We start from the raw sequence: 11,894 nt of genomic DNA, 5'->3' as shown, positions 1-11,894 counted from the left end.
ATTTGTGTTAAGTGAAGAATGTTAGGTTGTTGGACACTGTTGCCCCCTTGTGCAAAAGGAGTTAGAAGGGAGCCATCAGGCTTGGGATCTGAAGAGACCTTCATTATTTAGGTATGAAAATATGGATTGGGAGAACCTTTCTGATCTGAAGTTCTCTAGAGTTTGCAGAATGAATGGAATGAGCTCAATAGAATGGAATGAGCTAAAAAGCCCACCTCAAGATATACAGTATTCATTGGTATAAGTCTTCATAAATATTCATTTTGTGAACATTTAATATATCCATTTAATGATGAAGTACACATATATTTACACACATATATACAAACATATACGGAGAGAGAGAAAGAGAGAGAGAGGGAGGGAGGGAGGGAGAGAGAGAGAAAAGGGGGGGCAACAGCCAGACATCTGTGTGTGTAACACAGAGATACCCAGACATACACAGACACAAATACACACACTCTTGTTTATTAAGTACCAGAAGATACTCATAGTCTCAGAGGTAATGTGTCAAACTGCTATTTATGAAATAGAATTAAAATATTGACCTATCACATTCTTTGATTCCTGCCATCACATTTCCATGTGGTCCTCAATTGAAAACCAAAACACACATGGACATACCAAGGAGGAAAGGGAAGAACAAAGGTCACAAGATTCCTTGGGCTTATAATCAACGCAACTTACAGAGCACTGCATCTCTTACTCCTTTTTCCATGGCAATGATGTTGCGGCCGGACCTCGAAAATATTAGGGGAACGGAAAAAAAGAAAGAGAAAAAGAATGAAGAAGCCAATAGAAAGCTGTGTGTCTTCTGAATACGAGCAGCTACACGGAAGTCTAGTATGACTTCTTGTTGATCTGGAAGAATAGCTTCTTTTTCTCTCCAAAGAAGAGCAGCCTAAAAGAAGGAATTAATTATCTTAATCCATTCATGTGAAAGCATAAAGTTTCATCAGAGAAAGGCCCAGAGGTTTTTCACACTTCCTCCTTTGCTTTCTCTCACTGTGTCCTTCGTGCACAGTAATATGTGGCTGAGTCTGCAGCTGTCAGGGACCTCATGGTCAAATAATATTCATTGCGGGAGGAATCGGCTGTCAAGCTTGTTCGGCTTTGGAGGGATGAGGCATAGTATGTCCTCCAGTTACTGCCATCCCAGTCTATCTGGCCCACCCATTCCAATCCTTTTCCTGGAGCCTGGCAGATCCACTCCCAGTATCTATTTGTGACGGAGTCCCCTGTCACTTTGCACGTTAATTTGAAGGATCCTCCAGGGCTCACTATTCCTGGCCCAGATTCCACAAGTTGGACAGAAGAGTGGACATCTAAACAAATGACAAAGCAGGAATTAGAACACAACCTTGCTTTTGGTTCATCTCATTGTTCAGGTCTACGTAGGAGATACTCACACCCAGGAGTGGCTACTAAGCAAAGAAGAAGAATGGAAAGATCCATTGGGGAGTCAGGGAAGCTCATTTCCTTTAGAGCAATGACAGCTTTGGCTCTGTGATGCCCTTTTGTGGCGTTGGTGATTATTTAAAGGAGAAACAACTCAGTGGCTTCATTTGCATAGGATTTTCATGGGGAACTTAAAACCAGTTTATAAGATAGGAAGCTTAAGTGAATCTATCAGTCCTCCTGTCCCAGAATTTTCCTTTGACTGTGGTATTCACATCTACAACCCCAACTATTTGTCCTGATTAGATATAAATAAATTTATGCTAGATTAATAACTTAAAGGCTAAGAAATATGGGTGAAATGAGAGAGAATGGGTCAGGAATGAGTACATAAAGTAAATATCAACCTTTATGGATCATGAAATTGAAGCATGGAACTCCTTACATGAAAATAGAAGAAGAGGCTTATTCCTACAGATTGAATGTGCTGAATGATGACATGAAGAGAGACTCCAAATTTAAAAACTTGTATATTGTTCCAAAGGCAAATTTCCGAACTGCTGTTTTAACTAGGCTGTTTTTGCTTGGCTTCACTTATACTTCCTCTCACTGTTTTTCTTGCACAGTAATAGACTGCTGTGTCATCTGTTTGAGGCTGTTCATTTGCAGATACAGATGGCTTTTGGCCTCATCCCTGGAGATGGTGAATTGGTCCTCCAATGCCTGCAAGCCTCAGGCCCCACCCAAATAAGGAGAGAACTAGTTGCTTTTTCTTGACATCATCAAAGGGGTTGAGCTAAATCCAATGATTGGATGAATTCTTTAAGGTCACCAATTATTTGGGTTGAAAACATGACCTTAAATTGCCCTGGGACAATAATCAGAAGCCACGGCATACATAGTCTGGAAAATTGGTGTAATATGTGCCCATTTGGAAGCAAATCATGATGATCTGGAATCAGTCATCGGGGGAAGAATTAAACATTCCCCCAAAAAACCACCAAAACCCAACTCCACAGCTTGTCTCGCACGATATGGTGGTTGATAACAAGTTTGGTGTTTGCTGTATTTTCCATTGCATGTACTACATTTTTTCATACCTTCCAGTTCCCTTCGGATTCCCTTGCAATTCCCTTCCATTCCTGATTCTCCCCATCCATTCCCATCCTTAGCACGATATAAGGATGGACCAATATACCCGTTTGATTTGTTCCATGCAAATCCCTGCATGTTTTTGTCATCCATCAACCACAGTTATGAATGACAAATGAGGGCAGGCAGTGAACCAAAAGAGGAAAACTGTTTCAAACCTATCAAGCTTGGCCTGCAAGTGAAAAAGAAAGGCAGAGGATTTAACTCAGACCTGAGGGAGAGAGAGACACCCAGAGAAAGACAGAGAGGGAGAGACAGAGACAGAGAGAAAGAGACAGAGAGAGAAATGCACAGAGAGACACAGGGAGAAAGGGAGAGACAGATAGACAGACAGACAGACACAGACAGTAAGACAGAGGGACAGAGGAACAGAGAGATAGACAGAAATGGAGAGAGGCATTATAGAAACTCTCTTGCAGAAGGATGGTCTCCAGGGACCTCTTGAATGATAATTTGGAAGAAAAAGAGGAAACCAACTGCCTAACAGCTGAAACCATGTTTTTATTTGTGTTAAGTGAAGAATGTTAGGTACTTGGACACTGCTGCCCCCTTGTGCAAAAGGAGATAGAAGGGAGCCATCAGGCTCAGGATCTGAAGAAACCTTCATTACATAGTTGTGAAAATGTGGATTGGGAGAATGTTTCTGATCAGAAGTTCTCTAGAGTTTGCAGAATGAATGGAATGAGCTCAATAGAATAGAATGAGCTATAAAGCCCACCTCAAGACATACAATATTCATTGGTACTAGTCTTCATAAACATTCATTTTGTGAACATTTAATATATCAATTTAATGATGAAGCATACATATATTTACACACATATATACAAACATATATGGAGAGAGAGAGGAGGGGGAATGGCCAGACATTTGGGTGTGTAACACAGAGATACCCAGACATACACAGACACAAATACACACACACTCTTGTTTATTAAGTACCAGAAGATACTCATAGTCTCAGAGGTAATGTGTCAAACTGCTATTTATGAAATAGAATTCTGACCATTGACACACCACATTCTTCCATTCCTGCCATCACATTTCCATGTGGTCCTCAATTGAAAACCAAAATGCACATGGACATACCAAATAGGAAAGGGAAGAGAAATGGTCACAAGATGCCTTGGGATTACAATCAACCCAATTTACAGAGTCCTGCATCTCTTACTCTTTTTTCCATGGCAATGATGTTGCAGCCAGACCTCGAAAATATTGGGAGAACGGAAACAAAAGAAAGAGAAAAAGAAAGAAGAAGCCAATAGAAAGCTGTGTGTCTTCTGAATACGAGCAGCTACACGGAAGTCTAGTATGACTTCTTGTTGATCTGGAAGAGTAGCTTCTATTTCTCTCCAAAGAAGAGCAGCCTGAAAGAAGGAATTAAGTTCTCCCAATCCATTCATGTGAATGCAAAAAGTTTCATCAGAGAAAGGCCCAGAGGTTTTTCACACTTCCTCCTTTGCTTTCTCTCACTGTGTCCTTCGTGCACAGTAATATGTGGCTGAGTCTGCAGCTGTCAGGGACCTCATAGTCAAATAGTATTCATTGCGGGAGGAATCGGCTGTCAGGGTTGTTCGGCTTTGGAGGGATGAAGCATAGGCTGTCCTCCAGTTACCGCGATACCAGTCTATCTGGCCCACCCATTCCAATCCTTTTCCTGGAGCCTGGCGGATCCAGTCCCAGAATAGACTTATGACGGGGTACCCTGTCACTTTGCACGTTAATTTAAAGGATCCTCCAGGGCTCACTCTTCCTGGCCCAGATTCCACAAGTTGGACAGAAGAGTGGACATCTAAACAAATGACAAAGCAGGAATTAGAACACAACTTTGTTTTTGGTTTATCTCATTGTTCAGGTCTACCTGGAAGATACTCACACCCAGGAGTGGCTACTAAGCAAAGAAGAAAAATGGCAAGAGCCATTGGGGAGTCAGGGAAGCTCATTTCCTTGAGAGCAATGACAGCTTTGGCTCTGTGATGCCCTTTTATGGCGTTGGTGATTATTTAAAGGAGAAACAACTCAGTGGCTTCATTTGCATAGGATTTTCATGGGGAATTTAAAACCAGTTTATAAGATAGGAAGCTTAAGTGAATCAATCAGTTCTCCTATCCCAGAATTTTCCTTTGACTGTGGCATTCACATCTACAACCCCAACTATTTTTCCTGATTTAATTTAAATAAATTTATGGTAGATTACTAACTTAAAGGCTAAGAAATATGGGTGAATGAGAGAGAAAGAGCCAGGAATGAGTAGATTAAGTAATTATAAACCTGAATGGACCATGAAATTGAAGCATGGAGCTCATTACATGAAAATAGAAGAAGAGGCTCATTCCTACAGACTGAATGTGCTGAATGATGACATGAAGAGAGACTCCAAATTTAAAAACTTGTATATTGTTCCAAAGGCAAATTTCTGAACTGCTGTTTTAACTAGGCTGTTTTTGCTTGGCTTCACTTATACTTCCTCTCACTGTTTTTCTTGCACAGTAATAGACTGCTGTGTCATCTGCTTTGAGGCTGTTCATTTGCAGATACAGATGGCTTTTGGCCTGGTCCCTGGAGATGGTGAACTGGCCCTTCACTTTGTCAGAATAGTAAAGATTTGAAGACCATATATGTGCCACCCATTCCAGACCTTTCCCAGGAGCCTCTCACCCAACCCCTCTCATAGCTGCTGAAGGTTAATCCAGAGGCTTGACAGAAGGGAAGGGGGGACTCTCCAGGTCTTCTCACTTCCCTTCCAGACTCCACCAACTGGACTTCAGATTGGGCACCTAGAAAAAAAGCTCACATACGGATCATTTCCTATGCAAAGAAGCAATATGGCAGAGACATCCTCCTTTTACCACACTGTCTCCAATGAAGGTCATCAATATACAGGCAAAAAAAGCTTGTTTAATAAGACTTCCTGCAGGTGAACAAAAGAACCTGAGGAATAAATCCTCTCTATGGAGGGGGAAATAATACCTTGAGGACATGAGGTTCAGCCAAAGTGCCATTCCTGCTTCTTCAAAAGGAGGATTCTTACTGATGGGAAAACATTCAGAAAAACACTCCCAGTTCAGTTGTTAGCCAATGAGAAAAAATGTACAGCCATTCAAACCAAATAAGCCAATCCTCAGTTTCACAGCCTGTCCAACAGATTATGAGGGTTGATAAGTATTTTCTGTATGTTTTTGTTTCCATCACTTAAACAACATTTAACTTTCCTTCCTCTTATTAAATGTCCTCTTATTCCTTCCCTTCCCTTTTTCTATCTTCTTTCCTTTCCTTCCCTTCCCTTTCTTACAATTGACAGTCTCTTCTTGAAGATTCACCAATATACTGCAAGTGTTGTCCCTTGCGGTATATTTTTTTTTTCATTTTTCTGTAGTTATGAATAAACAAAGTAGATAAACATCTGTAGTTATGAATAAACAAAGAGTGCAGACAATCAGCAAAGAGAGAGAAACTGTTTCAAACATATCAAGCTTGGTCTGCAAATGAAAAAGAAAGGGAAACAATTTTATTTCCGACCTATAAAAAGAATTATGAGAAATATTTTGGGGAAAGATGGACTCCAGAGAACTATTGAATGATGGTTCAATAGCAGCAGAGGAAATGATCAGGCTAACAGAGGAAACCATACTTTCATTTGTGTTGAAAGTAGAATTAAATTTGTTTTATACACTGCTGCCCTTTTGTGCCAAGCAGATAGAAGGGGCCAATCAGGCTCAGGGTCTGAATATGCTTTCACTATATAGGCAAGAAAATAGGGATTGGGAGAATAATTACGATGTCCAGGAGTTCTCCAGAATTTACTGATTGAAAGAAATGAGTTCAACAGCTCCAACTCAAGAAATACATAAGCATAAAACAATATAATATATTGATTCACATAAATGATAGATAGATAGATAGATAGATAGATAGATAGATAGATAGATAGATAGATAGATAGATAGATAGATAGATAGAAAGTTAGAAAGATAGAAAGATAGATAGAAAGATAGAAAGATAGAAAGATAGAAAGATAGAAAGATAGAAAGATAGAAAGATAGAAAGATAGAAAGATAGAAAGATAGAAAGATAGAAAGATAGAAAGATAGAAAGATAGAAAGATAGAAAGATAGAAAGATAGAAAGATAGAAAGATAGATAGAAAGATAGAAAGATAGAAAGATAGATAGTTAGAGACATGCACAGAGAGAGACAGAGGGAAAGAGACAGACACACAGACACACAGAGAGACACAGACAAAAAGACAGAGGGGCAGAGGAACAGAGAGAGACATAGAAATGTAGAGAGGCATTATAGAAACTCTCTTGCAGAAGGATGGTCTCCAGGGACCTTTTGAATGACAATTCGGAAGAAGAAGAAGAAACCATCTGGCCAAAAGCTGAAACCACACTTTTTTTTGTGTTAAGTGAAGAATGTTAGGTTGTTGGACACTGCTGCCCCCTTATGCAAAAGGAGATAGAAGGGAGCCATCAGGCTTGGGATTTGAAGAGACCTTCATTATATAGGTGTGAAAATGTGGATTGGGAGAACGTTTCTGATCTGAAGTTCCCTAGAGTTTCCAGAATGAATGGAATGAGCTCAATAGAATAGAATGAGCTAAAAAGCCCACCTCAAGACATACAATATTCATTGGTACTAGTCTTCATAAACAATCATTTTGTGAATATTTAATATATCAATTTAATGATGAAATATACATCTTCAAAGGGGTTGAGCTAAATCCAATGAATGGATGAATTCTTTAAGGTCACAGATTACTTGGGTTGAAAACATGACCTTAAATTGACCTGGGACAATAATCAGAAGCCACTGCATACATAGTCTGGAAAATTGGTGTAATATATGCACACTTGGAAGCAAATCATGATGATCTGGAATCAGTCATCGGGGAAAGAATTAAACATTCCAAAAAAAAAAAAACCCACCAAAACCCAACTCCACAGCTTGTCTTGCACAATATGATGGTTGATACCCAGTTTGGTGTTTGCAGTTGTTTCCATTGCATGTACTACATTTTTTTCATACTTTCCAATTCCCTTCTGATTCCCTTGCAATTACCTTCCATTCCTGGTTCTTCCCATCCATTCCCATCCTCAGCACGATATAAAAATGGACAAATATACCTGTTTGATTTGTTCCCTGCAAATCTCTGCATGTTTTTCTCATCCATCAACCATAGTAATGAATGAAAAAAGAGGGAAGGCAGCGAACCAAAAGGAAAAAAACTGTTTCAAACCTATCCAGCTTGGCCTGCAACTGAAAAAGGAAGAAAGAGGATTTTATCTCAGAGCTCAGAGAGAGACAGACAGACATAAAAAGAGACAGAGACAGAGAGACAGAGAGGGACAGAGTGAGTGTGTGTGTGAGAGACACACACACAGAGAGGGGTGCATTATAGAAACTCTCTTGTGGAAGGATGGTCTCCAGGGACCTCTTGAATGACAATTTGGAAGAACAAGAGGAAACCATCTGTCTAACAGCTGAAACCACATTTTTTGTGTGTTAAGTGAAGAATGTTAGGTTGTTGGACACTGTTGCCCCCTTGTGCCAAAGCAGATAGAAAAGAGTCACCAGGCTTTGGATCTGAAGAGACTTTCATTATATACAATTATGAAAATGTGGATTGGGACAATGTTTCTATCAGAAGCTCTCTAGAGTCTGCAGAATGAATTCAAATTCAAATTCAAATTTAATGAATTTATATGCCGCCCAATCCCGAAGGACTCCGGGCGGCTTACAGAAATACATCTCTAAAAGGATAAAAATTAAAAAGTAGAGAAGAAAAGCAGATTTAAAAAAAAAACACTTCATGCACTCAATCTAGGTGGGGCTGGACCTCATTCAAGACGTCAACAGCCCCAGGCCTCCCGGAATAGCCAGGTTTTAGTGGCCTTTCAGAAGGCCGAGAGAGTGGGAAGGGTCTGGATCTCTGGGGGTAGATCGTTCCATAGGGTCGGAGCAGATACAGAGAAGGCCCTCCCCCGAGGAGCCGCCAGACAACATTGTCTGGTCGACGGCACCTGGAGAAGGCCCACCCTGTGTGATCTTTTTGGCCGTTGGGAGGTATGCAGAAGAAGATGGTCTCGCAGGTATCCAGGTCCTAGGCCATGTATCACTTTTAGGGATCGGACAGGACCCATGAGCAGCTTTTTTTTAATTCAAACACATCTTTCCTTGGCAACATCTATCAATGGGGGCAGGATGACTCAATGGTTAAAAACACTGAGCTTGTCATCTGGACAGCTTGGGTTAGAAACCTGAGCAACATGTAATGAGATGATCTCCTGTACACCTGCCCCAGCTCCTAATCACATAGCACTGTGATGGCAAACCTATGGCATGCAGAGCCCTCTCTGCGGGCATACGAGCTGTCACCCTAGCTCAGCTCCACTGCGTAAGCACACACGCCTTCCACCAGCCAGCTGATTTTTGGGAGACACACACGAATGTTCAAGGAGGTGGGGGGGTCATGCACATATGTGGGGGGGCAGATGAAATGTGGGAGGGCACACCCCACAAACACTGTTTTTGGTCCCAGGGGGCTTTAGGGAAGCCTGCTAGCCTCAAAACAGGCTGTATGGAGTACAGCTACCCCTGTGCCAAATTTTTGGTCCCAGGAGACTTCAGGAAGATCTGCTAGGCTCCAAATGTCCCGTTAGGGCAGGGTGGCATGTGGACGAGTGTCACACACACATTGCATCACATTGCACTTTTGGCACGGAAAGTCAAAAAGGTTACCCATCACTGACCTAGCAGTTCAAAAGTATGCAAATATGAGCAGATAAATAGGTACCACTTTGGTAGGAAAGTAACAGCATTCCAGGGTCTTCAGCACATAGCCACACTGGGCACGTGACCACAGAAATGTTTTCTGAGAAGGTTTGTTCCTTCAACTAAGAAATGAGCACCATCCCCTAGAGTCAGACATGACCAGAGGGGGGAAACCTTTATCTATCAACAATCATATCACCCAGGAGAAGACACTAATGATTTAGAGACTTGCCGAAGGGTCTAAATGAAAGGACATTTCTTCCTTTCAAATGTGAAGCTATACACGGTGACTCCTATTTTTCTCCCATCCATTATTTCTTGATAATGTGTGTGTTCAAAGGAAACAATGAAATAATGTACATGAAGCAGACTTGACCTAATGACAGGCTGAGTTTCAAAAATATCCAAATGTTCTGTTAGACTGCTGATGCTTTAGGAAGCGCGTAAGATCTCTTAAAATTTAAAAAGAGTGTCAAATTAATCTACAGAATTTTGAGTTAGCACTGCAGAAGAACATCTGTGTAGGTTTTGTGCTTTAAACACATTATATTTTTAAACTAGCGTGAATAATCCAAATAATAAATATACTGAACTTTCTAGGAGAGTGGTTAGAAAGACAATTGAACAATAATGTGTATTTCTTCACAAGCCGAGGTGGCGCAGTGGTTAGAGTGCAGTACTGCAGGCTACTTTAGCTGACTGCTAGTTTGGCAGTTCGGCGGTTCAAATCTCACCGGCTCAGGGTTGACTCAGCCTTCCATCCTTCCGAGGTGGGTAAAATGAGGACCCGGATTGTTGGGGGCAATATGCTGACTCTGTAAACCGCTTAGAGAGGGCTGAAAGCCCTATGAAATGGTATTTATACCTGATAGACCGCCTCCTGCCGATCACCTCGCATAGACCGATTAGATCTCACAGGTTATGTCTTCTCCGGATTGCCAGCCAATGTCTTCTCTGTCATAGCTCCAGCCCTTTGGAACGATCTCCCCGTGGAGATCCGGACCCTTACTACCCTCCCGGCCTTCCGCAAAGCCGTTAAGTCCTGGCTGCTCCAGCAGGCCAGGGGGCTCTCAAAATATCTAGCCCCACAAAAACTGTGACTGTTGTGTATTTTAAAGTGTTGTTTTGTGTATTTATCCCCTTCCCTTGTTTATTGTAAGCCGCCCGGAGTCCTTCGGGAGTGAGTGGCATACAAGACCAATAAACATTAAACAAACATTAACATTAAACATATAAATATAACTGCTATTGCTATTGCTAAAATTTGCTTCTCTTGTGGAATCATGAGTGACAGGCCTCTTTTTTTAAAGATTGACATGAGAATTGAGTGGTAACACAGCCTTTATCTCTTTTTTTCTGTATCCAGATACAGAAGATTGCTTCAAATGTCCATCTGATCAGTATCCAAACCAGGAACAAGATGAATGTTTTCCCAAAATGATAGTTTATTTGTCTTACGAAGAACCTTTGGGCATCTCCCTAGTCACGAGTGCCATCTTCTTCTCAGTCACCATTTTTGTATTTAAAATATTCCACCTGCACAAAGATAGTCCCATTGTCAAAGCCAACAACCGGGACCTCACCTACGCTCTCCTTCTCTCTCTTTTGCTCTGCTTCCTCTCACCTTTCCTGTTTATTGGTAAGCCCGGGGTGATGACCTGCTTCCTTCAGCAACCAGCCTTTGGTATCATCTTCTCACTGGCTGTTTCCTGTGTGTTAGCTAAAACCATCACTGTGGTAGTAGCTTTCATGGCCACCAAGCCAGGATCCAGTATGAGAAAGTGGATGGGAAAGAGGCTTACATGTTTTATTGTCCTTTCCAGCTCTTCCATCCCAGTTGGCATGTGCACTATATGGCTAACAATCTCTCCCCCATTCCCCAATTTGGACATGGAAACACTGACCACTGAGATAGTAGCAGAGTGTAAGGAAGGTTCCGTTGCTGTTTTATCTTGTCTTGGGCTACATGGGGCTTCTGTCCATCATCAGTTTCAGTGTTGCTTTTCTGGCTAGGAAGTTGCCAGATAGTTTCAACGAAGCCAAATTCATCACTTTCAGCATGCTGGTATTCACCAGTGTTTGGTTGTTCTTTGTCCCAACCTATCTGAGCACCAAGGGAAAATATATGGTAGCTGTGGAGATCTTCTCCATCTTGGCCTCAAGTGCTGGGCTTTTGGGATGCATATTTTTCCCCAAATGTTTCATAATTGTGCTGAGGCCTGAATTGAACAACAAGGAGCACCTCATAAGAAGAAAGAAGATGCAAAAATGATACGCAATGGATAGCTACTTTGGGACAGATACAATGGACTTTATGTATGATCAAATAATCACATTCAGTTTCAAATTATTTTTTTTTTTCAATTTACTTGTTTATCCCAACCCTCACCACAAAATAACAACGAAGATGCTGAAAAGGCATGTAAATGAAAGTTGAATTTGTGATTTTCACACAGCCTGGATGCTGTTGAAATATTTCTGATATTGTTGTGGCCCACCAGCAGCCAGCAGAGCTGGCAACAGATGTGGACAGTGAGGAGATTGGGGAGGAACATGGGCCAGTCCTGGAGT

General features: G+C 41.4%; 1 pseudogene; it reads left to right on the top strand.

Moving 5' to 3' along the window:
• The first annotated feature begins 4,832 nt into the window (after positions 1 to 4,832).
• On the top strand, positions 4,833 to 11,595 carry LOC148046727 (vomeronasal type-2 receptor 26-like; annotated as a pseudogene).
• The last annotated feature ends 299 nt before the right edge of the window (positions 11,596 to 11,894 follow it).

This window comes from Thamnophis sirtalis, unplaced genomic scaffold (assembly GCF_051295495.1).
Source record: "Thamnophis sirtalis isolate CommonGarterSnake01/CBP01778 unplaced genomic scaffold, rThaSir2_p1.2 scaffold_4, whole genome shotgun sequence".
In the NCBI taxonomy this organism is placed as follows: Eukaryota; Metazoa; Chordata; class Lepidosauria; order Squamata; family Natricidae; genus Thamnophis; species Thamnophis sirtalis.
Note: the sequence above shows the minus strand (reverse complement) of the source record. Positions and strands in the feature narration are given on the sequence as shown.